Below are 27,360 nucleotides of genomic sequence, written 5' to 3'. Positions count from 1 at the left end.
GCTACGCGGTGCCTCGACCGCTCGTGAGAGGCCCGCCCTTTCTTCACTCCCCAGCTCTGCTGCTGCCTATACCCACCTGAACACTTGCCACTGCGGGAGCCGCCCAAGTGCCCTCGGTCTCTCCTGCCATATCTGCGTCAGGTACGTATTGCTATACTAGACCGCTGGCTCAGTTCTCCGCACAGGCCCTGCCTCTTCTTCAGGCCTCAGTTAATCGGGTGTCGTTGTTTCTATTGCTATGGTATTGATGCAGTGAGGAGAAAAGGTGCCATTGTTGATCTCACCATGGCCTACGGATTTTGTGGGGGATTTTAGAAGATGTTTGTGGCGGGTGATCGAAGCCAAGTTAGTGAGGCAGGCATATTGCACAGCGGCCAGCCACACCATGTGCATGCATATTTTTAACCCTGTGTCATTCCTCCCATATGGAAATATACAGCACATTTCGTGGCCCGAGGCTGATTCTGATGACTAACATAATATACAGATGAAACTCAGATTCCAATCCCTGAAAAAGTCTTAGTTTTGAGACGAAACACGTTGGCTACATCAAGGAAGATTGTTTTATATAAAAAAGACTATAAATTAAGAAAAGAAATTTTAAGAGTGAGCCAAAATCAAGTCTGTGCAGTGTGTTATTGAAATATGATTTAACCAAACAGCTGTATTTAAAGGATGTGTAGATTAATTACGAATTTTAGTGGGTGGTGAAACATCTAGTCTGTTTGAACTTTTAATAGAACCTCCTACACTTAAGAAAGCACTCCTAGATCACTTTGTTGATATTTGCTACCTTAGCCCCGGGTTTCCTCGCAATATACCCTGTACGTGGCAATAATTTGGCAGTATGCAAAGATCTTAACATCTGTGTCTCCAGTAATTCACCTTTGATCATTAATAGGCACACAAGCTACTCCTACCTTGATGTCCCTCTCTCTCCTTGGTGCTGACAGGTGAAACATAAAGGAGGGATATAGAACCTGCGGCAGGTCACAGTAGGTGAGAGATTCATTAAAAGATTCATGTGATTGGACTCTTTATAATTGTAAATGTTAGAAAGCTCTCAGATTCTGCTCATAAAAATGGTGTTTGCAACATGGCCTGTCATAGCTCATGTGCTCTGCACACTTCTGCTATCTAGTGTTGGGCGCAGACATTCCAAGTTTTTTTTGTTAGAATAAAAGGTTTCTCTTTTGTTTTTTAATAATCTTTCCCTCAAAACCCACAATGCACCAGAATATAGTCTCCATCTTAAATGAGTGTTTTTTTTCTTCCCCTTTGGGGTACAGACATGTTTTCCATGAGACCATTGAACAAGAAACCACCAAAGGAGTCCAGCTTCGAACACTGGTGTCTAGACAAGGCAGGTCATGGACTTCCATCGCCTACAGGACCTGGCTTCCCCCAAAAGTGTGTGAAGACCTCGGGATTAAAAACAGCTCCCTCTCCTTCCAACCTCAGATTCAAACCCTTGCTGGTTCTTGCTTCAGCACGTTCCGCATGCTAAAAAACAATTCTTCTCCTCTTATCTGAGTCTGCTGGTAGAAAGTTGGACAGGCCCTGATCATGAGGAGACTGGACTACGGGAATGCCCTTTACCTCGGTCTCCCTGACTTTCTTCTCAATAGACTTCAGGTGGTGCAGAACTCAGCGGCTGGACTTCTACTCAGACTTCCACCTGGGTCTCACCTGACGTCCCATTTGAGCGCCCTCCACTGCACCCTATAGAAAAGAGGGTTGTCTTTAAGGCTATGGTCCTAATTCATAAGGCCATGCAAGATCCAGGTGCGGTCTATCTATGAGAGAATCCGCGAATACATTCCAGCATGCACTCTGCAAGAATGCCCCACATCAACCGCTTCAGAATAGGCAGGAGATCCTTTTCCTACTTGGGGCCACTCAACTGGAACAAACTTCCATTAGACCTCCGCTTGGTAAATAACCTTGATATTTTCAAGAGGAAACTAAAGACTTGGCTCTTCAAACAGTCAATCTAGGTTTCTTGGTCTGTTGTCCTCCGTCTGAGTGCCGGGGCACATCCGAGTTTCTGCGTGCCTTACAAATCAGATTAACATAACATAACATCTTTTGACCACCCTGTGGGGTGCCCCTGTCCAGTTTTCTGGCACTTTGAATGAGCATAAACATGTCAACACTTCCCAACGATGGTGGGGTGATGGTGGCCTGTAATATCCAATAACCTTGTTTTAATCATCCTTGAGATGCAACCAAATAAAGGTTATCCTTGTGGTATATCTGTAAGCATGTTTAACTAAATAGCTGGATCCCAGTATTGTTTAGTTAAATTATACATCTTAAGAACTGTCCCACCGACTAGGATCCATCTTGGTAGCATCAACTTACCAGGGTGGGATGAGGTGGCCAATGATGAAGCATGCCAGATCACGTGGGTGAGACCACCTGACCCAAATATTTCTTTACAAGGGGCCTGAAAACCTTGGGACAAGGAGCTAGGGATGGATGTCTCCAGTTCTGGAGACTGACTCACTACACCTGCTTGTGTTTTTCATCTTGTGTTGTGGGAGTAAGTGCGGTGTTTAGTCCTCCCTTTCCCTCGAGTGGTTTAATGATCCTGCCGGTACTGCACAAAGCTTTGTAGTCAAGCAAGAGTTCAGTAAACCTCCAGCGAAGGGTGTGAAGCCCAAGCCGTCACAGAGATTCTGAGCACCATCAATCCATTCAGAAATATGGACCAAAGACTCCTGTACCAGTGCAGATAAGCATGTCGATGCTAAAACTTTTGTCAGCACCAAAGCATACCTTGATGCCGAAGGCGGCACTCACAGTGTATAATATAGAGGCCCCTTTTATTTAAAGAGTCCAACAGAAATTAGAGGCCAGTCAAACATGACTGTTTGTTCCATCAAGTTATATGCAAAATCTGTACAAAGACAGCACCTACTCCTCTTTCATTCAAGAGGAGAATAGTCTTTGAGGGGCATCCCTCTTCCAGGCCACCTTCTCCAGCACCAGTGCGGAAAAGGCATAAGGACAGGGTTACAAGCCAACTTCTTCTGCCCCAAATTCCACCTCTACCACCACTACAACCACAGTCATACCCTATTCCTCAACTGCTTCCACCTGAGCCACCAAGGAGGGGTCGCCAGTGTCCTACTCAGACCTGGGTAGCCCCTACGGTCTTTGCTAGCCGTATGATGAGATTCCTGGTATCAACAGGATATCCAGGGGGACATAGAACACTACCCAATAAAAGCTGATGGCCCTAGAACATATGACCAGGTTATTTAAAGGGTGGCCGTCTGCTACAGTGTGGATATGCATATCAAACAGATATGGAAACGAAATGGAAGGCGCACTCAAAGGAATTACGCAGGTACTTGTAGTCTTGAATTTTCTTTTCTTTATTTGGGTAATTATACCAAAAAGGACATACACAGCCAACGCGTTTCGTTACTTGTTGTAACTTCGTCAGGGCTGAAAACAAACATGACATAATACAAATTACTTACATATATCATAAATAAAACTTAATGTACAGACCATTTTTAATCATAACCTTAAAACACCAATTCAAGACGGAAGACACGACAAACCTGTCTATTGCAAATAGAGATTAACATGGTCACACATAACCTAAGAGATCTCAACAGATCTTCTAGTGGGCCTTAAAACTATTCAGAACACATGTCAATTCATGTGTTATTCGCAATAATTTTTTACAATACACATATAACTTAGTTAAAAACAATTGATCCTTGTATATACATTATTATAAAGTGACTTTGAGACTTCCCATAAGCTCCGGCAATGTACCCAAAAAGCACACTGGGAATGAAGAAGGGGAGAAAGAAAGAAATATGCAGGAAGAACAGAGATGAGAGAAAAACATTAACACATGTCATACTGGTTTAAAGGTGACATCTTGATATCTTCAAAGAGAACATGAGACCTTATACGTCTGTTATGCTTATATAGAGGTGGCATTCTAGTATACATATCCAGAGGCAAAAGTGAGACCATATACCCCTAACCGGACAAGTGCCCACAGATAGCTCTAAGTCTACAAATGCTCACCTAGATCTGTATTGTTGGATTTAGATCATAAGTAACAATGAAGTAAAGAGGATAGGCGTAGTTTGGGGCAGGCGCAGTAGCAGGTAACGGAAAATCCTGTGGACCGAAAAGGACAAGAAAGATAAAGAACCGTATTTAATGTTCAGAAAGATATGAAAATGTGTAGTGGAGAAAAAACATAATAATTAGTAATTAGGATTCCAAAAACTAGATATATGTAAAAATAGACCGAAGTGACAATAACCAGCAGAGGGCAAGAAAAATACCATCCCCGCCCTGGTCATATTTAAAATGACAATAAGTAAACAAAAATAAATTAAATTAATTGGCAAACCAAGTATAATGCAGTCTTAACATCTATGTGCTGTAAATTACAGAAAAGGAAACGGCGACAAATAAGTCAACCCGCACCCATTTCTATCATAACTAGAACATGTAGTTATGATAGAAATGGGTGCGGGTTGACTTATTTTCCTGGACTAGTGAGAGATTATGCAAATTGAAACCAATCAGTCCCTTAACATAGTGCAAAAAGTAAAACTAAAAAAGGTCAACATGTTTCTGCTTTACGAGCGCTACTCTGCTCAGCATTCGTCAGGACCAAAGGATTGATACCACTCACTGGTCAGAGCACGCTAAAGCGCTCGAAATCAGTGGTGGTTATATGAAACAATACGACCTGTGAGTGTCGATGCTCTGTGAGGCTAGTCTTCCTCAGATTGAAATTCACTCCTTATTGTAGGAGCTACTGAAGTAATCTGTAGGGATGGATAGAGAGAAGTCTCAGTTATAAGCCCTTAGAGAATACATATATGTTGATACAATCTGAGCATGTGCACACCACTACCTCAAACAATATGCATGCAAAATTGAGTACTTCTTCTCGGTATTGCCATTCTAGACCCGAATTTATTGATTATTTCTCAGTCTAAACCACAATGTTTCATTGTCTGTGGTGTTCTCAAATAAAAAGAGAAATTAATTAACAGGAGTAATAAATGGCAAACAAAAAGTGCTCCTGTTCATATAGGTGGAAACCGAATTAGGAGTAGTAGCTCCTTAGTACACCTCTACATGAAGCACAACGGGCGCAGTACACTGGTAGAGAGGGGGAGTCCGTTAAAAAACTTACTTGGGATTTTTAGATAAAGTGCCCCATGGGCATAGCGGCAGGGGAAAATCTTCACGTTCGGAGTTCTGTCAAGAAAACAACAGAAACGAGCGTTTAAGTGAGAATGCAACCCTCCCGCTATTTTTAGCCCAGACACGTTGCCAAAGAAGCGTTACTTACGTTTCACCGAACGCCTCTCCGCCGGTCTACCTACAGACGGCCACGTCCGCCGCCCGAAATAACAAACGCAGAAGCCAAAGCCTTCGTTATTAAAAACAAAGCAACCGGGAGAGGATTGCGTGTGACGCGGCACGTCTTGATCACGTGTTCAAAGTGATCGCGTCAAATCCTTAAAGGCGCCCGTCTGTTTACAGACGTGCTGAGGCGCATTAAAAGCGAGCAAGTGTTCAATAACAAACGGAACATGATTACGGGAATACTTCAAAGGACCCCAAGGTTAAGGTACAAACATGGGCAGTGGCAAAGTTAATGTTATAAAGGAAAACGGATGCAAAATCATGTCCATAGTAACTGGTTTATTAGAGATGTATATATCCCCCATAACTAATCAGCACATGAGTGCTATAGAATCACCAGTTCGTGTCTCAGTATGCCCAGATTAAGGCTATGATTTAAGCACGATCAGTAGCAAAAGTAGAATGCAATAATATGCCCATAATGGCCCATATAATAAAGGAGTGTATTTTCTTCATAGTTAATCAAAACCATAGTATTGTTAAATTAGTAGTTCTTGACTCAGTATTGGTAGGTTAAGACACCATGAGATATGGATGGGCACTTAGTTGACAGAGATGGTATTTTTGAACTATCTGTGTATGACTGATCCCCATGGGATATCATCGTTCAAGCCATTTATATGGGTAGAAAGACGATAAACCCATCGTTGTTCCTTCTCATATAAAGTACCCTCGTTCTTAGTGCTCAACTGTTCGATTATGACCCATTTGACATCGTTAGGACAATGGCCTTGCTCGAGAAAATGAGTAGTCATTTTAGTGGTGTTCCTGCCACATCGAATGTTGCTGCGGTGTTCTCCTATTCTGGTCTTAATTTTTCTAGTAGTCATCCCTACATAACGGAGACCACACGGACAAGTAATTAAGTAGATGACGTTACTTGAATTACAGTTAGTGTGGCCTCGTAGGTGCCATGTTTTGCCCTCTTCCAATTGTAACGTTTTAGTGGATGGCGTAAGATGGCATACACTACACCCCCCACAGGGGTAATGGCCAGTGATAGGCGGCAAACCCCAAGCATTCAAAATAGAGGCGTCATGTGTGGATTGATTAGTTCTAGGACGCGTATGTACTAGGACATCATGCAGGCTCCTATCTCTTTTATATGAAAAGAGTGGTTTCCGCCAATTTCTTCCATTGCTGGTCAGAATCTGCCAGTGTTTACCAATACAGCGACTCACAAAGTTGGAAATGTTATTGTAAGTGGTTACACAGGTCAGGGGAACCTCCGATTCTCCATGTTTTTCATTGTCTTCCAAAAGAGCTTCCCTGTTATTATTTCTTGCTCTTTTGCGGCTCTTTCGTAAAAAAATTTTGGGATAGCCCCTTTGTTCTAATTTAGTTGTGAGGTCATCTGATTGTTTATTGAAATCAGTGATGTTGCTACAATTTCTTCGGACACGTAAATATTGGCCGAATGGGAGATTTTCACGTAGTGAACGCGGGTGAAAACTCGAAAAATGCAAAAGATTGTTCCTGCTGGAGGGTTTATAGTAGGTTTTGCTCGTTAACCGATTTCCGGTTTTTGTGAGTGTAACATCAAGGAAGACAATGGAATTAAGATCGTATTGGTGGGTAAATCTTAAGTGAGGGTCGCAAGTATTGACCCAATCAAAAAAAGAGAGTAAACTCTCCTCGGACCCTTTCCAGATTAAAAGCACATCGTCAATGTACCTCTGCCACAGGATAACATTGAGAGCATAAGGATTGGAGTTTGCTAGGATGTGGGTTTTTTCAAAGTTGTAAACATACAACCCCGCTATACTGGGGGCAAAAGTACTGCCCATTGAAGTGCCAGTCTTCTGCAAATAGAAGGTATCTTTGTATTGGAAGAAATTTCGTTTTAGTGCCAAAGTGGCGCAATCTATAACAAAGGTCTTGGAAGTTTGGTACGACCATGTAGTTTGGTCTAGAATGTCCGCCAGAACTTTCAAAGTGGCGTCTTGAGGGATACATGTATATAAGCTTTCAATGTCCAATGACACTAGGTAGCATGGTTCGTCAGGAAGTTGAACATTAAGCAACATTGAGAGAAGACTTTTAGTATCCTTAATGTAGGTGCTGGTAGATTGGATTAAGGGCTTGAAGAAAAAATCACAATACTTAGAGAGTGGTTCCAACTGAGAGCCAATCCCTGACACTATGGGTCTTCCCGGAGGTGGAGTGCGGTTCTTGTGAGTTTTGGGAAGGGTGTAAAAGTACGGGACTTTCTCTTCAGAAGTAGTAAGAAAATCAGCCTCTTGTTTAGTAATGTATCCATCTCTTTCAGCGGTAGAAACCAGTTCCAGGATTTCATCTTTAAGAAAAGGAGAAGGGTCTTGTTGGAGTATGGTGTAACTAATAGTGTCCCCTAGGAGCCGTTTACATTCAGCGTCATAAGCCGTGGCATCCTGGATCACTATGCCTCCCCCTTATCAGCACTCTTGATCACAATTTCCTCATTCTCTTGTAGGGATTTTATAGCCTTGAATTCTCCTGCCGTCAGATTTTTGAAGGGGGTAGGTTCGATCAAAGACTCTACTTCTAGGGATACTGCCTGTTCAAAGGCTATGATATCCGCCGGTATCATATGTGTTGGAGGGGTAAAATTCGATTTCTTTTTAAAAGGAGTATCCCCCGTAGCAACAGGAAAAAGAGCATTTTGTTGTTCGAAGAAAGATTTTAATCTGAGTTTCCGAAAGAACTCTCCCAGTTCACATTTCAGTTTGAAACGGTCCAATCGAGGACTGGGTATAAAACCGAGTCCCTTTTCTAGCACTGAAGTTTCGTCTGTAGTCAGAACCACTTTGGATAAGTTTGTTATCAAGCTTACTGGTTGCTCGGTCCAGCTCTCTGATCCTGGGCCTTGCTCCGTGTGTTGTCCCCCATTGTTTCTGTGGGACCCCAGTATACTTGGTTGCCTCCTCTCCTCTTCCCCCTGCCCCTCCTGCCAAAACCTAAAAAAGGCTGCGGGTACATGTTTTGATGAAATTGCTGCGGTGGGGGAACAAAGTGTGGGTTCCAACCAAATTGTGGTGGGAATGGAGGTTGATTAAAAGGGTTTGGATGAAACCCTCCAGGGCCTTGATGTGGATAAGGGGACCAATGGTGGTTATATTGGTTGTAATTTTGTTTTCCCCTACCTCTGCCTCGTTGTTTGTTCCCTCTACTGTCAGTGCTCGAATTACTTGAGTCCGAGTCGGCAGAAGTATCTGGGTCATCATTGGCCCGGGTAGGAGGGACATAAGCATCACTAGCATAAGGGTAGGTTTTGTCATAAGACCATCTTTTTAAGTCTTTTTGGAATTTGGCTACTTTTGACTGTGCAAGGTTTTCTTTGTATTCATTCAGCTCTTTATTAAATTCATCAAGCTTTTTTTTGTAGCCTGTGACTGTTGCTTTTATGTGGGCTTCTGTTGCCTGGATCTCTATTAATAAGGTCTCAGAAAGACGCATAGCTGTCTTGATGATAAGGATAGCCCAGTCATGCGTGCAATGCCAGGCTATTTGTGCCCATTCTTTTCTGAATACACTGTCCTCGAGGAATATTCGTGGGGCATTAGTGACCAAAAGTCCCTTGGGGGCCATTTTGTTGTTGAGGTATTCCTTCATCATGGTTCCGTGTAAAATTGCTCTAATTCTCTCTTTTCTTTGTTCGCTAAGTTTATCCCAATCAGTTGTCTGGGATATAGCTTGTGCGACCAAAGGGTCCGCAAAAAGGGAGGTGTCGTTACGAATATCCACAACAAACCTGGCTGCAGCGTTCTGGATAATCTGGAGGCGATGAATAAGCTTTTTGCAAATGCCATGGTAGAGGGCATTGCAATAGTCCAGGCGAGGAGAAATGAGGGCAACAACAACCTGTTTCCGGGCATCGGGGGAGAGGTAGTGTACTAATTTCCTGAGGATCCTCAAAACCCCACAGCTAGTTGAAACAGTTTTGTTCACTTGTTCGTCAAACGCCAGTGTGGTGTCAAAGGTGACCCCCAAATTTCTGGCAACCAGAGACGGCTTGGGACAGGTTCCAAGGGAGGGTGGCCACCAGTCATGCGACCAATGATCTTTTTTGCCACCAAAGATGAGGATCTCAGTTTTTTCCCCATTGAGCTTGAGGAAGTTTGAGGACATCCAGCCTGCCACGGCTTCCATGCATTTCTTAAAATTAAGGGCCGTGGACTCCACAGAATGAGATAGGGAGACCATTATCTGGGTATCGTCAGCGTACGATAGGACTTCCAGTCCATAAGATCTAACAAGCCTTGCAAGTGGGGCCACATATATGTTGAACAGTGTAGGGCTCAAGGATGAGCCCTGTGGAACCCCACAGTGCAAAGGCTTAGCAGAGGAAAGGAAGTCACCCAGTTTGACCTTTTGGGCACGTTGGTTAAGGAAGGATGTCAAGAGACCCAGGGCCGGTCCTTCCACTCCCATCTCACCGAGCCGCCTAGACAAGATGGATGGAGACAGGGTGTCAAAGGCGGCTGTAAGGTCGAGCAGGATCAAGATGGTAGAATGACCTCTGTCGACCTTAGCGCAGATGTTGTTGACCACCACTGTGAGGGCCGACTCGGTGCTGTGCGCCTTTCGAAAGCTATGCTGCGAAGAATCTAGCAGGCTGGCATTTTCCAGAAAGGCGCTGAGGTGGTAATTGAGGTGGGCCTCAAGCATCTTGGCTGGGGCAGGGAGAAGGGATATGGGACGAAAATTTTTAAGGATACCAGGATCCAGAGTTGGCTTTTTAAATAAGGGTTTTACAATAGCCAGCTTCCATGATGCAGGGAAAACGCCATTTGAAATTGCCGAATTCATTACATCAAGATAAGGGGGGAGCAGGACTTCTCTGCAGTCTTTCAATATTTTGAGAGGGCAGGAGTCCAAGGGGGATCCCGATTTTAAGTTTATCAAGAAGAACATTTAAGCCTTCATAGGGTAGGAGGGGGAAATTGGACAAGTGTCCTAGAGATACCGAGAGTAAAGCGGGACGGGGCGGGGGGGTCCAAAGGTAAGGCGGAATCCTGAGTGGAATTGAGGGCTTCTAAAGCGGTGTGAATATCCACGATCTTGGTGTGAAAAAACATGGAGATCTGGTCGCAAAGTTCTTGAGACGGGACAGTGGGATCTGGAGACGGAGTGAGAGACAAAGAGTCCACAATTTTAAAAAGATCTCTAGGGAAACTGAGGGAGGTGGTCAGGTCGGTAAAGTAGGATTGTAAAACCACTAGAATTGCGGCCTTATAACCTATGATAAGATTTCTATGTTTGGTCCTTTCGTCAGGGTCAGAGTGTGCTCTCCAGAATCTTTCTTGCCTCCTACATTCCTGCCTACGTAGTCTAAGGGAGTCAGAGAACCAAGGGGCCGACGGACGTTTCCTGGCGCAGTAATGGGGTGTGACAGGGGCGAGAGTATTGACTGCTTCCGAAATGGTGTTGATCACCTCCTGAGCGGCAGTATACGTATCAGATTTGGAAGAGGACATGAGATTAGCAATGAAGGGCCTAAGGGCTACGTTGTTGAGGCCTCTATAGTTCCTTTTGAGAGTCCAGATGTTATTTTCCTTTGGAGGTAGATCCCGTCGCCCAAGATCGAACTCAAAGGGGACTGCCTTATGATCAGACCATGAGAGGGAGATGGGAAGGCCTACTTCCAATCTGGGGTCATTTGTAAAGACCCCATCTAAAGTATGGCCTGCTGAATGGGTGGAGCATCTCACTTTTTGTAGAAGCCCACAAGAAGCCAGGGAATCCACAAGCGATATGATGTCAGGCGAGTTGGAGTTTTCGAGATGGAAATTGAAATCCCCAAGGATAGTAAAATTGGGTACATCAATAAAAGGTTCAAGGACTTCCAAGAGACTAGCGGTGAAGGTCGACCTGGGACCAGGGGGTCTGTAAATTAAAACGCCCGTAAAGGACACCGTGGGAGAGGGGCTAAGTGAAAAATGAGCGGCCTGGAAGGAGTTATGAGGGGATTGGAGGCATTCAATACAGCAGTTTGATGAAGTTTTATGCAGAATGCCAATTCCCCCACCTTTCCGGCCAACTCTATCCAGTCTCACAAGGGCGTAGCCATCGAGAATAGCATCAACCAGGTTAGGAACGGCTGAGTTTGAGCCCCAGGTTTCTGTGACAAAAGCCCACGAGGGCTTTCTGTCTGAGACAAAGTCACTAAATGCGATATTATTTTTCACCAAGGAGCGGGCATTTATTAGAAAGCCTGTTACTCCGGAGTGGAGAGAGGGGGTGTGTGTCTCAATGACAGTCGTGACGACCGGGGGTATGAGAGGGGAAGTATGTCGCATCTTCCTAAAGCACCGACAGTTACAGCCTTTATGCAACTCCTCCGGCCGGTACTTATAGTGACAATTTAACCTCGGTGGCCAGAGTGCTCTCATGGTGCTAATGGAATATGCAGTGTATATAATGGGAGAGGGACTGAAATCAGCAGCTGGACTGGCCCCTGGCACCTTCTTGGTGCTGACTGGCGCAGACAGGCAGGACTCTGTCACGACTCCGGCACGGGTCCGGCACGTCCGCTGCGCAGAGTCATAGCCGTTCCCTTTTAAAGAAAACTAGAGCGCGTCACAGCGCCAATTCTCAACCAATATGGCCGCTAAAAATTAGAACGCCCTGCCGAGACCGATCAGCGCTGTTAGTCGGCTGAAGCGTGGGCTGGGCAGCGAGGCGAAGGGGAAAGGTGAGATCAATTTAAAAAGTTTTGTAATCAAGCAAGTGTGAAAAATACTTTTTTTTAAAGCGAGCAATGCACAACAGACCTCCCGGCTCCCGTCCGCCTCAGGAGGGATATGAGCACACAGTGATATGTATACTAGAATGCCACCTCTATATAAGCATAACAGACGTATAAGGTCTCCTGTTCTCTTTGAAGATATCAAGATGTCACCTTTATACCAGTATGACATGTTAATGTTTTTCTCTCATCTCTGTTCTTCCTGCATATTTCTTTCTTTCTCCCCTTCTTCATTCCCAGTGTGCTTTTTGGGTACATTGCCGGAGCTTATGGGAAGTCTCAAAGTCACTTTATAATAATGTATATACAAGGATCAATTGTTTTTAATTAAGTTTTATGTGTATTGTAAAAAATGATTGCGAATCACACATGAATTGACATGTGTTCTGAATAGTTTTAAGGCCCACTAGAAGATCTGTTGAGATCTCTTAGGTTATGTGTGACCATGTTAATCTCTATTTGCAATACACAGGTTTGTCGTGTCTTCCGTCTTGAATTGGTGTTTTAAGGTTATGATTAAAAATGGTCTGTACATTAAGTTTTATTTATGATATATGTAAGTAATTTGTATTATGTCATGTTTGTTTTCAGCCCTGACGAATTTACAACAAGTAACGAAACGCGTTGGCTGTGTATGTCCTTTTTGGTATAATTACCCAAATAAAGAAAAGAAAATTCAAGACTACAAGTACCTGCGTAATTCCTTTGAGTGCGCCTAATAATAATAATAATAATAGGGACATTTATAAAGCGCTGAGTTACGCGCACCGGCGTGTCCATGCGCTAAAAGTGGGAGAGGCAGCGTGCAGGGAGCACAGAAACTGAGCAGACAATTATTTGGTATAAAGGAATGTTTTTAGTTTCGCTCGGATCCTAGTTTCCTCCGGTTCCAGGCGCAGGTCCACTGGTAGTTTATTCCAATTATTTGCCGCTAAGCATCTAAAGGACCTACCTCCCATGCGGGCTTTCTTAACTCTGGGGATCCTCAGTAGACCGCCCCCTGCGTATCTAAGCGCTCGAGCAGGTTGATAAACTTCAATCAGTTTATTCAAAGGGTCAGGTGCCCTGCCATTCAAGATTCGGTGACAGGTGCAGAGGGCTTTGTATTCCACTCTTCTCCTCACAGGGAGCCAGTGTAGCTTCTGGAGGCCGCCTTAGAAGGCGCCCTTTTGGGCAGCCTGAGAATCAAACGTGCTGCCGCATTCTGCAGCACTTGCAGGCGTGCCAAGCTTTTTTCTGGAGCCCCCAGGTACAACAGGTTCCCGTAATCCGACCTAGCTGTCACCAGAGCATGAACCAGGCTTTGACGGGCACCGATCAGGAGTAAGTCCAGGACCTTTCCGTTTCCATATCTGTTTGTTGTATCTGTGCCCAGGGACAACGGGCACGGGAAATGTGCTGCACCACCTTTACTCTTAGCTGGACTAGTGTTTTGGTTGTGCTGAACCTTGGTCGTGTTGTCCTGTTGCTTCTGTTAACATATGGATATGCATATGCTGGAGGAGGCTTTCCTTCTTGAAGCACTCAAAAACTGAGCATAGCATGCAGTTCTTCCCTATGTTAAAGGATATATTGAAGTCTGCCTATACCACCCGTCGGAGAGAGAGGTGTAACTCCCAAGGGTAAAGAAGAAATTCAAGCCCTGTCCTAATGACACCACTGATATTAGGCAACAGGTTACACTGACCCTTTAGTCATTGGAGCAGCAACTCGTTGGTGAATAGCTGGTTCTGTGGCGCTTCTTTTGCTCTAGGACATGACACTGGGAGACAATGCAAAAGCTAGCTGCTAAAGTATCTCCCAGAGGAGGATAGGAAGTGTGGGGAAGTGTTAGCAGCTGAGGGAAAGGTATTATTTAATGCCAGTTGCTCCTTAGAGGGTACAGACTTGCGTGCTTGGACATCAACACAGCTGTGTTGCATATAAGGCACACCTGGCTCCTTATTTCTGGTTTAGGTTTAAATCTGTTTTATTGATTTTCAGAGAAAACAAAACCTTCACCCGACCTACATCCATAGGCCGCTGGGGTATGGTATAACATAGGGAAGGGGACAAACTGGGAAGGGGCGAAAGGGAGAAATAAGGAGGAGGTTGCTAATGACTGGATGTCGTTTGCCTGCTTCCACACCCGGCACATGCTCCGTAAGATTTTCAGGTGGCTCCCACTCAAAGCCAGAAGGACCATCACTCAGGCCCTCGTCCACAGGAGGCTGGACTATGGGAGCACTCTGTACGTATGAATCACACCATGCCGCCTGAAGAGGCCGCTGAGGCCCATAACTCAAACAAGTCATGCAGCTAAATGGAAACGTTTGCTTCTGACTGTGTGTCTATGAACCTAGATCTCTATTAAAATCTTTGTAGAGTACATTCAACTCCTACCTTTTGTATTTGCAGAAAGTAGGCCCCCTAACACATCAGTTTGTTTGCATTAAGGTGCACATGCAGTATAGGGAGCACCAGCCCTGTTTTCGAATTCCAGTTAAGGCTTTCATGAAGTGTCTCAAAAGGGTAATTCCTCTAAGAGTCCCTCCTGCTTGTCTGTTGAACCTTAATGTAGTCCTCACTGCCCTTTGAGACCATGCATTTATGTCCTATTCAATTTATTTAATGTCTAGTGGCTATTCTTTCTGCACACCGAATCCATCATGGAGAGAGCACTTTTCCAGTTGATGCAGAAAGAGGTCTTGTGTACTACTCCGAACCAAAGCATTTCGAAAATTAAATCCGCTATTTGTAGCATTTGGTAAGCTGCAAAAAAACAGCTCTTATCTAAGGCATCCACGGGCTAGCCTCTACTTTAGGAGGGTTCTGCTTTAGTCTGTACTTAGCAGGTGTCTGCAGCCTCCCATGCTACAAACAGAAAATGTTGCTTATCCAGTATTGGGGTATCTTTCATAGATTCACATACCTGAATCATTCCCCGTCGTCGAGGCGGGAGTCCCCCGGTAAAAACATGTTCGAGGCATATGGGCTGCAGATGGTACATTATGAATAGATCGCCATCTGGTGTTGGGCTCAGATGATTGCACTTTGTTTTTCTCTTGGAGAGTCTTTTGTAGCTTGGTGACTCCTCCTTTGGTTGGTAGTGCGCATGGGCATCGGCTCCATCCTTAGATTGTTTTTTTCCGCCATCGGGTTCGGATGAGGATTGAGACGCTCCAGATCGACTTCGGAAAGAAGTAACTTATCGGCGCGTATTCCCTTTCCAATTCGACGGTATTGTTATCGAACGTGATTTCATTTCCATTCCGACGCGTTTCGACTCCAACATCGAAGAAAAACTTTGATCTACGTCGACGAAAAGGAGGCCTTTCTCGACGTGGTCAAGCCCGGAGTCCATGGAAAGGACTCCATTTAAAAAAATGCCCAACGTGTGGTGCTAAGTTCCCACACAAGGACCTACACGAGGTGTGCAACCTCTGCCTATCGCCTGAACACGAATCCAGGGACTGCGAAGCCTGCGCAGCATTCTCCTCCAAGTCGACGATTAGAAACAGTCGAGCTCTAAGACACGAGGTTTCCAGAATACAGTCGGAGGCGATCCCGGAGCTGTTCGAAGACCAGCACCTCGATGAAGAAGATCATCATGAAGATCAGTCGGGGTCGGAAGGGGACGAGTCGGATGTCGAAGAACTCGACGTGCAACAAACCGTGAGTGACGACGTCCCCTTATCAAAAAACCGACCCCGTGTGGTAACGACCCCGCCGTCGAGCCCGGTCAAACCGCAGAAAAAAGTTTCCGACGCCCCGCCTTCGGGCCCGGCAACGAAACCGAAACTGAAACCGAAACTCTCGGTCTCCCACCATGTCGGATCCGTGAAGCGGTCGACATCGACTTCGACGCCGAAGCTTCATGCAAGGGAAAGCTCGGCATCGAAACACTCCATATCGAAACAAAAACATGATTCGACGTCGAAGACTCACTCGACACCGAAAAAATCGGAATCGAGCAAACACTCGGTGCCAAAAACACCAAACATTGACGATCGAAAACAAAGGCACCATTCGGAACCAAAGGCTTCGGTACCGACACAGGAGCAGCAAACAGATCCCAAACAAAAGATTTTGTTTATAGATCCACAAACTGGCAAAGTAGTGACGAAGAAGAGGAAGAATGAACAGTTAGAAGACAAACCGCTTCCTTCTAAAAAGAGAACACTGGGGACAAATACAACTCCTCCTACTTCTCCTCGACCTAAGGTCACACCCTCTTCTCCTATTCCTCACACTATGCCAAATATTCCTCCACCTTCTACACCAAGACCATCTACACCTCAGTCAGATGTAGACAGTGACACAGGGGAGGGAGAACCTCAAGGTGATGATGACACTATCCCAGATAAGGAGGATCCATGGGAAAATTATGACGCAGAGTCAGATGATGACAACGACCCACAGTTATATCCCTCAAAGCCTTCACCACCTGATGATAACACAGGGTTTGTACAGCTCATTAATAGGGCAGCAAAATATCATAAGGTAGATCTACATACAGAACCTCAGATAGAGGATTTCCTATTAGAGACACTACCTACTGCACAAAGAACATCAGGTACTCTACCTATGCTAAATGGTCCTCTCAGTCACACAGCAGAAATATTCAAAGACCCAGTGAGGGCTAGGGTGTTAAACCCAAGAATTAATAAAAAATATAAAGCGGCTCCAAAGGATCCAATATTTATCAAAGGACAGGTACCTCTGGACTCGCTTGTAGTTTCAAACGCTCGCAAGAGAGCGAACTCATTATCTACAGGAGAGGCCCCTCCACCCGATAAAGAGTCAAAATTAATAGATGCATCAGGCAAAAGAGTAGCATCACAAGCGGCAAATAGCTGGCGTATAGCCAATACACAAGTGCTACTTGCACGTTATGACAGGGCACATTATGGTGAGTTAGAAAAACTCATCACACATCTTCCCAAAGAACATCAGAAGAGAGCAGATCAGCTAATACAGGAAGGAAAGATAATAACTAACACTTCCATTAAGTGTGCCCTAGATGCGGCAGACACTGCAGCAAGATCCATCAATACCAGTGTCATGTTAAGGAGACATGCATGGCTTAGAGTCTCAGGGTTGAAACAAGAAGTACAAACATCTTTATTGAACCAACCCTTTGATCAAAAAACACTTTTTGGCTCAAGCAGATGAGACCTTAGAAAAGATGAAGAAGGATACAGAAACGGCTAAGTCAATGGGAGCATTACAACAGCCAACACAAAGGGGTTCCTTTCGTAGATCCACCTATAGAGGAGGCTCAAAAAATACAGGAACAAATCAGCAATCCACCTCTTTTACACCTACGTCACCCAAAGGTAATTCAAGAGATAGTAATAGAGGTAACAACAACAAGGGTAGAGGCCACGGAAATAATAACAGCAACTCCCCAAACCCCAAAACAGTGACTTAATACAACTCCCCCCAGACCACATAACACCGGTCGGGGGACGTCTATCACAGTTCCTACCTGTCTGGGAAAACATCACATCAGACAAATGGGTGAGACAAATTATCCAACATGGTTATTGCCTAGAACTCGCAGCTACCCCACCAAACATCCCCCCCAAACAGCGTCCAATGAGTCAAGATCATCTGACATTGTTAAAAGAAGAAGTACTATCACTGCTACAAAAGCATGCCATAGAGATGGTTCCAAAACATCAACAAGGGACAGGAGTATACTCTCTATACTTCATAATCCCCAAAAAATACGGGTCTCTAAGACCAATCTTAGACCTAAGACCTCTCAATGCATACATAAATTCGGAACATTTCCACATTGTCACGCTCCAACAGGTACTTCCTTTACTGAAGAAAGGGGACTTTCTTTCTACACTGGATCTAAAAGACGCTTACTTTCATATCCCAATTCACAAAGCCCACAGGAAATACCTAAGGTTTGTAGTGGAAGGACAACATTATCAATTCAAAGTCCTTCCGTTCGGGGTCACAACGGCACCAAGAGTGTTCACAAAATGCCTAGCTGTGGTGGCAGCACACCTAAGAAGACAACAAATACATGTCTTCCCTTACTTGGACGATTGGCTAATAAAGGCCAAGTCACAAGAAGAATGCCTTCACAACACACAGAAGACCATTCAATTGCTGCACCACCTAGGGTTTACGGTGAACTACAAAAAATCACACCTGCAACCAAACAAAATTCAACAATACCTAGGGGCTACTATAGACACAGAGCCATAGCATACCCCAATCCAATCAGGATACAGACAATGGTCAAGTTAATACAAAGATTTCAACCACAACACTCACTACCAGCACGAGTGTTTATGCAGCTGTTAGGCATGATGTCCTCCTGCATACTGCTAATACCATATGCCAGACTACAAATGCGTCCACTACAGGAGTGTCTAGCGACACAGTGGAATCAGGCTCAAGGTCAGATTACAGATCTGGTGTTGGTAGACGACCGTACGCATCGCTCTCTGAAGTGGTGGAACACAACAAACATTTCCAAGGGACGGTCGTTCCTAGAACCAATTCCACAAGTGATACTGACAGCGGACGCATCGCTCTCCGGATGGGGAGCGCATATGGACAAATACACAGTGCAGGGTAAGGGAGTGTCCAGCAAAAGAAACTGCACATCAACTACTTGGAACTATTATCAGTATTTCTAGCACTAAAAGCTTTCCAAATGCAAATAACCAACAAGGCAGTCCTGATCAGAACAGACAACATGGCTGCAATGTATTATATTCAAAAACAGGGGGGGACACACTCGCTCCAACTATCCAAACTAGCACAGGACATTTGGAGATGGGCCATTCCTCAAAAGATCTATCTGTTAGCAGAACACCTACCTGGAGTTCAAAATCAGATAGCAGACATCCTAAGCAGAGAGTCAGAACAAGTACACGAATGGGAGCTGCACGACCTGATACTGCAGCCATTCTTCCAAAGATGGGGGCAACCAGAGATAGATCTGTTTGCCAGTCATCAGAACGCAAAATGCCAAAACTTCGCATCCAGGTACCCACACCACCGGTCCCAGGGCAATGCACTATGGATAAATTGGTCCAACAGATTTGCTTACGCTTTTCCCCCTCTCCCACTAATTCCGTTAGTGGTTCGGAAACTGCAACAACATTCAATGACAATGATGCTAGTGGCACCCACGTGGGCAAGACAGCCGTGGTTCACCACGCTACTACAACTCTCACAGGTGCTACATCAAAAGCTAAGATTATTACCCATGCACCTTACACAGAACCATGGAGAAATAATGCACCCAGATCCCAAACAATTGAACCTAGCGATCTGGCTCCTGAGGTCATAGAGTTTGGATATTTAGATTTACCACCAGAATGTATGGAAATCATTAAACAAGCAAGACGTCCTACCACCAGAGCATGCTTTGCAGCAAAATGGAAGAGGTTTGCTGTACACTGTAGCAGTAATCACATCAACCCTCTGGACGCATCCACTAAACAAATCATTTGCTATTTACTACACTTGCAGCAATGTAACTTAGCATATACCTCTATCAGGGTTCATCTCGCAGCTATAGCGGCGTACCTACAAAACAGGCAACATCTTTCCCTGTTTAAAGTACCAGCAATTAAAGCTTTCATGGAGGGACTCAAAAGAGTCATTCCACCAAGACGGCCACCTTCCCCAGTCTGGAATCTCAGCATAGTACTTACCAGACTAATGGGACCACCATTTAAACCTATGCATAGGTGTGAAATACAATTCCTCACATGGAAGGTGGCCTTCCTCATAGCTATCACGTGACTCAGAAGAGTAAGTGAGTTACAAGCTTTTACGATTCAAGAACCATTCATGCAGTTACACCAAAACAAAGTGGTTCTTAGAACAAACCCAAAATTCTTACCAAAAGTAATTTCTGCATTCCACATCAATCAGTCAGTGGAACTACCGGTCTTCTTTCCAAAACCACAGACGGTAGCGGAAAGGGCCCTACATACATTGGATGTCAGAAGGGCAATATTGTATTATATAGAAAGAACACAAACTTTCAGAAAGACAAAACAGCTATTTGTTGCGTTTTCTCCTACACATAAGGGCAATCCCATCTCTAAAGCGGGCATTGCCAGATGGATTGTAAAATGTATTCAAATATGCTACTTAAAAGCAAAGAGGACATTAACTGTTCCTCCTAGAGCTCACTCTACACGTAAACTAGGAACATCTATGGCATTTTTGGGAAACATTCCACTAGATGACATATGCAAAGCAGCTACCTGGGTTACACCGCACACCTTCACAAAGCACTACTGTGTAGATGTGCACACAACACAACAAGCTATAGTGGGACAAGCTGTATTAAAGACTTTATTTCAGACTGTTGCAACAGACACGGCGACCACCGCTAGGGAGAGAACTGCTGTATAGTCTATTCATAATGTACCATCTGCAGCCCATATGCCTCGACGGAATATGCTACTTACCAGTATGCATCTGTTCTTGGCATAGAGGGCTGCAGAGTGGTACATGCCCTCCCAGCCTCCCCGGAAACCTGTGTCTGTTCCAATAATATCTTATTTAGATACACTTACATGGGCATTTCTATCTGTATTCTATCATACTACTCCATCTAACCCTACTATGGCAAAACAATCTAAGGATGGAGCCGATGCCCATGCGCACTACCAACCAAAGGAGGAGTCACCAAGCTACAAAAGACTCTCCAAGAGAAAAACAAAGTGCAATCATCCGAGCCCAACACCAGATGGCGATCTATTCATAATGTACCACTCTGCAGCCCTCTATGCCAAGAACATATGCATACTGGTAAGTAGCATATTCCATATACACAATAGCAGTGCCTAAAAACTTTCTTGTAGTAGGCTGGAAAAGCCTAAGGCCTAGCTAGGCCCAAAACTTAGCAGCCTATCTACCTCATTATGTAAAAAGACCTGAAAAAGTAGCCTCAGCCAATCCGCTGTCCTCACCCTCTAGAACCTTCCCAGCTCAGGCAGTTCTCCTCAGATTTTCACCGCACTTCGTGTGTAAAGGAGTCTCCCTGAGTGCCTACTCGGTTTTTGTCTTTTTTCTCTTCAAAATGTCTGAAAAGAAGGCTCTTTTCAAGGCTTGTGGAACTTGCTATAAGAAGAGGGTCCATGTGGACGACCAGCACTCTGACTGCATTTATTGTCTGCACCCCTCACATGTTGTGAAGGATTGTAGAATTTGCCGTACCTTCCCTTCAAAAACTATCAGGGATAGAGAGGCAAGGGTTCTTTTGTGGTTAAAATCATCTTCCACAGATGATGAGGACAAGGCCTCTACCTCCAGCAAGAGAGCCAGATCCAGAGAGAGCTCTTCTCCTGAGAGGAAGAAAAAACTTAAATCCTCTCAGAGTCTCAGAACCCTCAAAGAGTGCCTCTTCTCCTTCAGGACCGTCCACTGTGAGTACTACTACTTTGACGTCTACTTCTTCAATTTCTTCTACTTCGGTCACCACTTCGGCTATTACTTCTCCTGTGGTATCTGCTAAAATTTTGCAGTCGAAATCATCGTCGACTGTCCCGTCGTCGACGGCTCCGTCGACGAAGATTCCATCAGCCATGTCGACTAAGGCCCCGTCGACGAAATCTACAGGCCCGTCGACGGCAGTTCCGTTGACGAAGTCATCAGCGGCCTTGTCGACGAAGGTCTCGTCGACTAAGACACCATCTACGGCCTCGTCGACAAAGGACTCGTCGACGAAGACCCCATTGACGGCCTCGTCGACAAAGACACCATCGACGGCCTTGTGGACTAAGGGCTCGTCGACGAAGACACCATCGACGGCCTCGTCGATGAAGTGTTCGTCGATAAAGACATCATCGACGGTCTCGTCAACGGCAACATCAATACCGTAGACGGCAGCTCCGTCTACGGAAATGTCATCTGCAATTCCAATGTCGACAGGTTCGTCGTCGACTAATTATATGAGAGCATTGACATCAGCTCATCTGCTGCACAGCACACCTCCAAAGAGGATGCAATATACTCATTTTCAGATGAAAACTTTTCAGAGAGACTACTCTCACGTTTCTCCACTCGTTCCATCACATCTTTTGGAGACTTATATGGACGAAGAATCGGATGACGGCGAAGAGGATGAGGGACCTTTTGGGGTTGCCCGCCACCCTTCCCAATTGAACATCAAATATCAGGAGGATGATGAGGACTATGACCAGGAGCATTATGCGAATGAAGAGTTGTCAATGCCATACCATTCGCCCCATACCAGACCCTCTCGTTCAGAGGACACAAGTCATCTCCCACCTACTTTGATCCAAGATTTGCAAGCTATGCTGGCAGACTATCGCCAGAGATTTCCTCCAGCTCCAGTTACACCTTCAGTGCAGCCTGTCCCAGTTGACATACCAAGGCCTCCTTTACCGCAAGCTTTATTGTCACCAAGGCAGGACACTGGCCCTGCACCCCAAGCTGACACTGATACCTCTTCTCAGTATGATGATGAGGGCAGGGAAGAGGGCGAGTTGCCGGATCATACACCTACGGATCCGTGGGATGATTATCATTCCCATGCCTTCACCGCCTGTTCCACGCCCGTCGGATTCTCCGCCTGAGGATATTGGCGGATTTCACAATCTTATGCACCGTGCTGCTAGTAGATTTGAACTGTCTGTCACAGTTGAGCAGTCTGACTGCTTTTTGCATGACTTTAAAGAGGGGTATCGCAGAGTCACCAGAGCGATACCTATTATAGATTACATTTGGAAGGAGGGCCTCAACATCATGAAAACACCTGCTTCCATTCCGGCAGTCCTTCCAAGAATTGAGAAGAAGTATCGAGCTCCACTGATACTCCATCTTGCTTAATTGGACACCCTTCGACCGGACTCGGTCATATCTCAGGCAGCACAACAGAGGTCCAAGAACCCTTCAACTCCTATTTCAACGCCACCTGACCAGGAAGGCAGGAGACTGGATGCAATTGGGAGGAAGTTCTCTGCTAATGCGGCAGCCTCCATTAAGGCAGCTAATTCACTAGCAATTCTGGCCTGTTATGATAGGCAAATGTGGTCAGATCTGTCTGAGTTCATTGATCTGATCCCTGAGGATAGTCAACAGGCGGTACGCAGAATCGTACTTGAGGGAGAAAGGGCGGCATCGGAAATCATTGATTGTGCCCTTGATATTTCCGACACCAACTTTAGGCAATTGGCGGGAGCAGCAGTCCTTCGGTGCCAAGGTTGGCTTAAGGCTACCACCTTCAGACCTGAGGTCCAAACGAAGATCTTGGACATGGCGTACGATGGGGATTCACTTTTTGGAAAACACATCGATGACGCTTTACTGGCAATAAAAACTGATACGGACACTGCCAAATCTCTAGGTACCCTACAATACAAGAGAGGGTCCTTTAGAGGAGCAAGAGGCCGTTGTTACTCTTCCAGAGGGAACTATTCCAACCAGCAAAATCAACAGTACCAGTCCCAGTACAAACAACCATACTATCAGTCATCCTACAGACAACCTGCCTCTGGTAGTTTCTCTTGTCAGGGAGGGAAATGGCGCTCAAACAATCCAGGGCGTGATTCCAACAAGCGCCAAAGAGCTTTGCCGGACGCCAGTAATTTATCCTCCCCTTCCCGTGGGCGCCAACATTTCCGCTTTTTACCAACAGTGGCGGAAAATAACTTCGGATCAGTCTGTCCTAGATCTTGTCAGGAATGGACACACTCTGGAGTTTTTACAGAAACCACCAACAGCGCCACCCAGGGGTCGCCCTCCCCTCGTCTTCACTTACTATTCAGAGAGGCCTTAAAGATGCTAAACAAGAATGCGATAGAACGAGTTCCTGCCTCTCAGAAAGGGAAAGGATTTTATTCTCGCTTCTTCCTCGTAGAGAAAAATTCAGGAGAGTGGCGTCCAATATTAGATCTGCGCAAACTCAACAAATATCTGAAGAAACAGAGTTTTCGCATGGTAACGCTAACAGACATTCTGCATTGTCTCAACAAAGGGGACTTTATGGCTTCTCTGGATCTGGATGACGCCTACTTCCACATTCCTATTCACCCAAAACATCGCAAATACCTAAGATTTGCAGTGGCTGGCGTCCACTTTCAATTCAAAGTGCTTCCATTCGGCCTGAAATCAGCGCCAAGAATATTTACCAAATGTTTGGCCCCGGTGGCAGCCATGCTGAGATCACAGGGAATACAAGTTTTCCCATACCTCGACGACTGGCTGCTAAAAGGACCATCAAGAAAATCCACGATGGAGGCGGTCAAGAGTTCCCTCTCCCTATTCTCAAATCTGGGACTGACCCTCAATTCCAGCAAATCTCAGCTTCAACCTCGCCAGGAGTTGACCTTTCTGGGAGCGGTGTTGGACACATGCCAGTGCAAAGCGTTCTTGAATCAGGAACGGCAAAACAAACTGTTAAAGCTGGCAAAACAAATATTTGCAAGAAGGTCACTTTCGGTTCGAACATTTGCTTCCCTTCTAGGGATGTGCTAGTCTGCAATCAGCCTCATCCCTATGGCGAGACTCAGAATGAGGCCACTGCAGGAGGAATTACTTCGACAGTGGAGGCAAGTCGACGGATCGTTCGACGATTGCATCAAAGTAACATCCAAGAAGAAGCAAGCCCTTCTTTGGTGGTCGAAGGCGCACAATTTGTCTCCCGGCCTCACATTTCTCCAAGACATACCGGAGTTCATCCTTACAACAGGCGCTTCCATGGAAGGCTAGGGAGGTCACCTCCAGGACCTTCAGATTCAAGGGCGATGGTCTCGTCAGTACCGGAAGAAACGCATCAACAGCCTGGAGCTGAGAGCCATTTTTCTATCCCTTCAAGCCTTCCTTCCAAGGATTGCGAATTCGTCAGTGCTGGTGCGCACGGACAATACCACCAGCATGTATTCTATAAACAAACAAGGGGGAACGAAATCTCTCACCCTGTCGTTGGAAGCTCAAGAAATGTGGGAATGGGCCATACTCCATGGCATATCCCTCAGAGCCGAACATGTACAAGGTATTCAGAACTCTCTAGCCGACAACCTCAGCAGTGCTTTTACAGGCTGTCACGAATGGGAACTCGAGCAACAGCAAGTGGAGAGCATCTTTCAAACATGGGGAACATCAACACTGGATCTGTTCGCCACACAACAGAACAGCAAATGCCTATTTTATGCCAGCAGGTTTCCTCAACAGGGATCAAGGGGAAATGCCCTTTTGATGAGATGGTCCGGGATATTTGCATACGCTTATCCTCCGATCCCGCTCATACTGAAAGTACTTCAAAAAATGAAGAGAGAGCAATGCACTCTCGTCCTCATTGCTCCCCGTTGGCCAAGAGAGTATTGGTTTCAGGAACTCCTTCTACTCTCTCAGCAGATTCCACTTCGTCTCAAACCGAGCGTGTCAATGTTAACAAGAGAAGGGGGCCAGATCCAACATCCGGATCCTCAGTCACTGCACTTGCACGCCTGGCTCCTGACTTCTTAGAGTTCAAGGATCTTAACATCTCCTCAGACTGCAGGGCGATCTTATCACAGGCCTGTGCTCAAAGTACCATCAAGACTTATCGTTTTAAGTGGAAACGATTCTGTTCTTGGTGTGGAGAAAATAATGTTCATCCACTCTAAGCTCCACCTGAGGACATCCTTCCTTATCTGCTGTCCTTAGCTAGGGCAGGACTGGCTTTCTCGTCCATTAAGGTACATCTGGCGGCAATATCCAGATTCATAAAGAGTTCCAACAAACCATCTTTATGTTCATCATCTTTGATCAAACAATTCCTTAAAGGGCTATTCCGAGCCTTTCCTCCAGTTCGTCCTCCTCCTCCTGAGTGGGATCTCAATATTGTTTTGTCCCAACTTCTGAAAAGGCCCTTTGAACCTATTCATAAAGCGGAGCTGAAGTTTCTAACTTGAAAAGTGGCGATCTTACTGGCTCTCACCTCAGCTCGCAGAGTCAGTGAGATACAGGCCTTCACGATTGCACACCCTTTCTTGCAATTCTCTAGAGACTTTGTGATGCTTAGAACCAACCCAAGATTCATCCCAAAGGTGCCGACCCAATTTCACATCAATCAGCCTGTCAAACTCAAGACTTTTTTCCCGGATGCTGAAACTCCGGCGGAGAAGGTTTTGCATTCCCTAGATGTGAAACGGTGTTTAAAGTTTTATCTTCAAAAAACAAAGGACATACGCAAATCTAATCATCTTTTTGTTGCTTATGGTCAAGCCACCTTGGGTCAGGCTGTAACAAAGGCAACTATAGCTAGATGGTTGTCATCTACGATTCTCTTCTGTCATGACAAAGCTAACAAACCTTTAGCAAGAAAGGTTAAAGCGCATTCCACCAGAACAGTGTCGGCTTCGACAGCCCTTTTCGCTGGAGTGACGCTGGAGAACATTTGCCGAGCTGCTACGTGGAAAAGTGTGCACACTTTCACGAAGCACTACTGTCTGCAGTCGGCAAATCTGGATGATACCGCAGTTGGGGAAGCGGTATTGCAGCATCTTCTTCACTAAGGTTAGACTCTTTATAGTCTTTTATCCTTCTTTTAACTGTTTTAACCATATGTATTTCATTATGTTTTAATCTTTTCAAACGCTGTCCTATTCTTTAATGTTCTTTATGAAGGTTTTTGATGCATATGTTATGTAAACAAATTTGTGCTCTATAACCTTCCAGGTTGTGTGGGGGTGTATACAATTTATTTTGTCTTCCACCTTCATCTAACGACAGACATGATGTTACTGCTTGCTACTCTGATTCAGGCATGTGAATCTATGAAAGATACCCCAATACTGGATAAGAAAACAAGTTACTTACCTGTAACTACAGTTATCCAATATTGGTATCTTGCATAGACTCACATGCACCCACCCTCCTCCCCGGCAGGGCAGTTCTGTTTTATGGATACTTATTCTCACTTGTGCTGGGAAAATCTGAGGAGAACTGCCTGAGCTGGGAAGGTTCTAGAGGGTGAGGACAGCTGATTGGCTGAGGCTACTATTTCAGGTCTTTTTACATAATAAGGTAGATAGGTTGCTAAGTTTTGGGCCTAGCTAGGCCTTAAGCTTTTCCAGCCTACTACAAGAAAGTTTTTAGGCACTGCTATTGTATATATTTTTACCGTGGGACTCCCGCCTCGACGACGGGGAATGATTCAGGCACGTGAATCTATGAAAGATACCAACACTGGATAACCGTAGTTACAGGTAAGTAACTTGTTTTCTTATCCT

The 27,360-nt window shown here is 45.2% G+C and overlaps 1 protein-coding gene across 3 annotated transcripts in view; it reads left to right on the top strand.

Annotated features, from left to right (window-relative positions):
* The window catches only part of WNK3 (WNK lysine deficient protein kinase 3), a 794,746-nt gene that overhangs the window by 409,833 nt on the left and 357,553 nt on the right, over positions 1–27,360 (top strand). The window lies entirely within an intron of this gene.

Source organism: Lissotriton vulgaris, chromosome 10 (genome assembly GCF_964263255.1).
Source record: "Lissotriton vulgaris chromosome 10, aLisVul1.2, whole genome shotgun sequence".
Classification (NCBI taxonomy): domain Eukaryota; kingdom Metazoa; phylum Chordata; class Amphibia; order Caudata; family Salamandridae; genus Lissotriton; species Lissotriton vulgaris.
The sequence above is the reverse complement of the archived record's forward strand: the minus strand, read 5'-3'. Positions and strand labels throughout refer to the sequence as shown.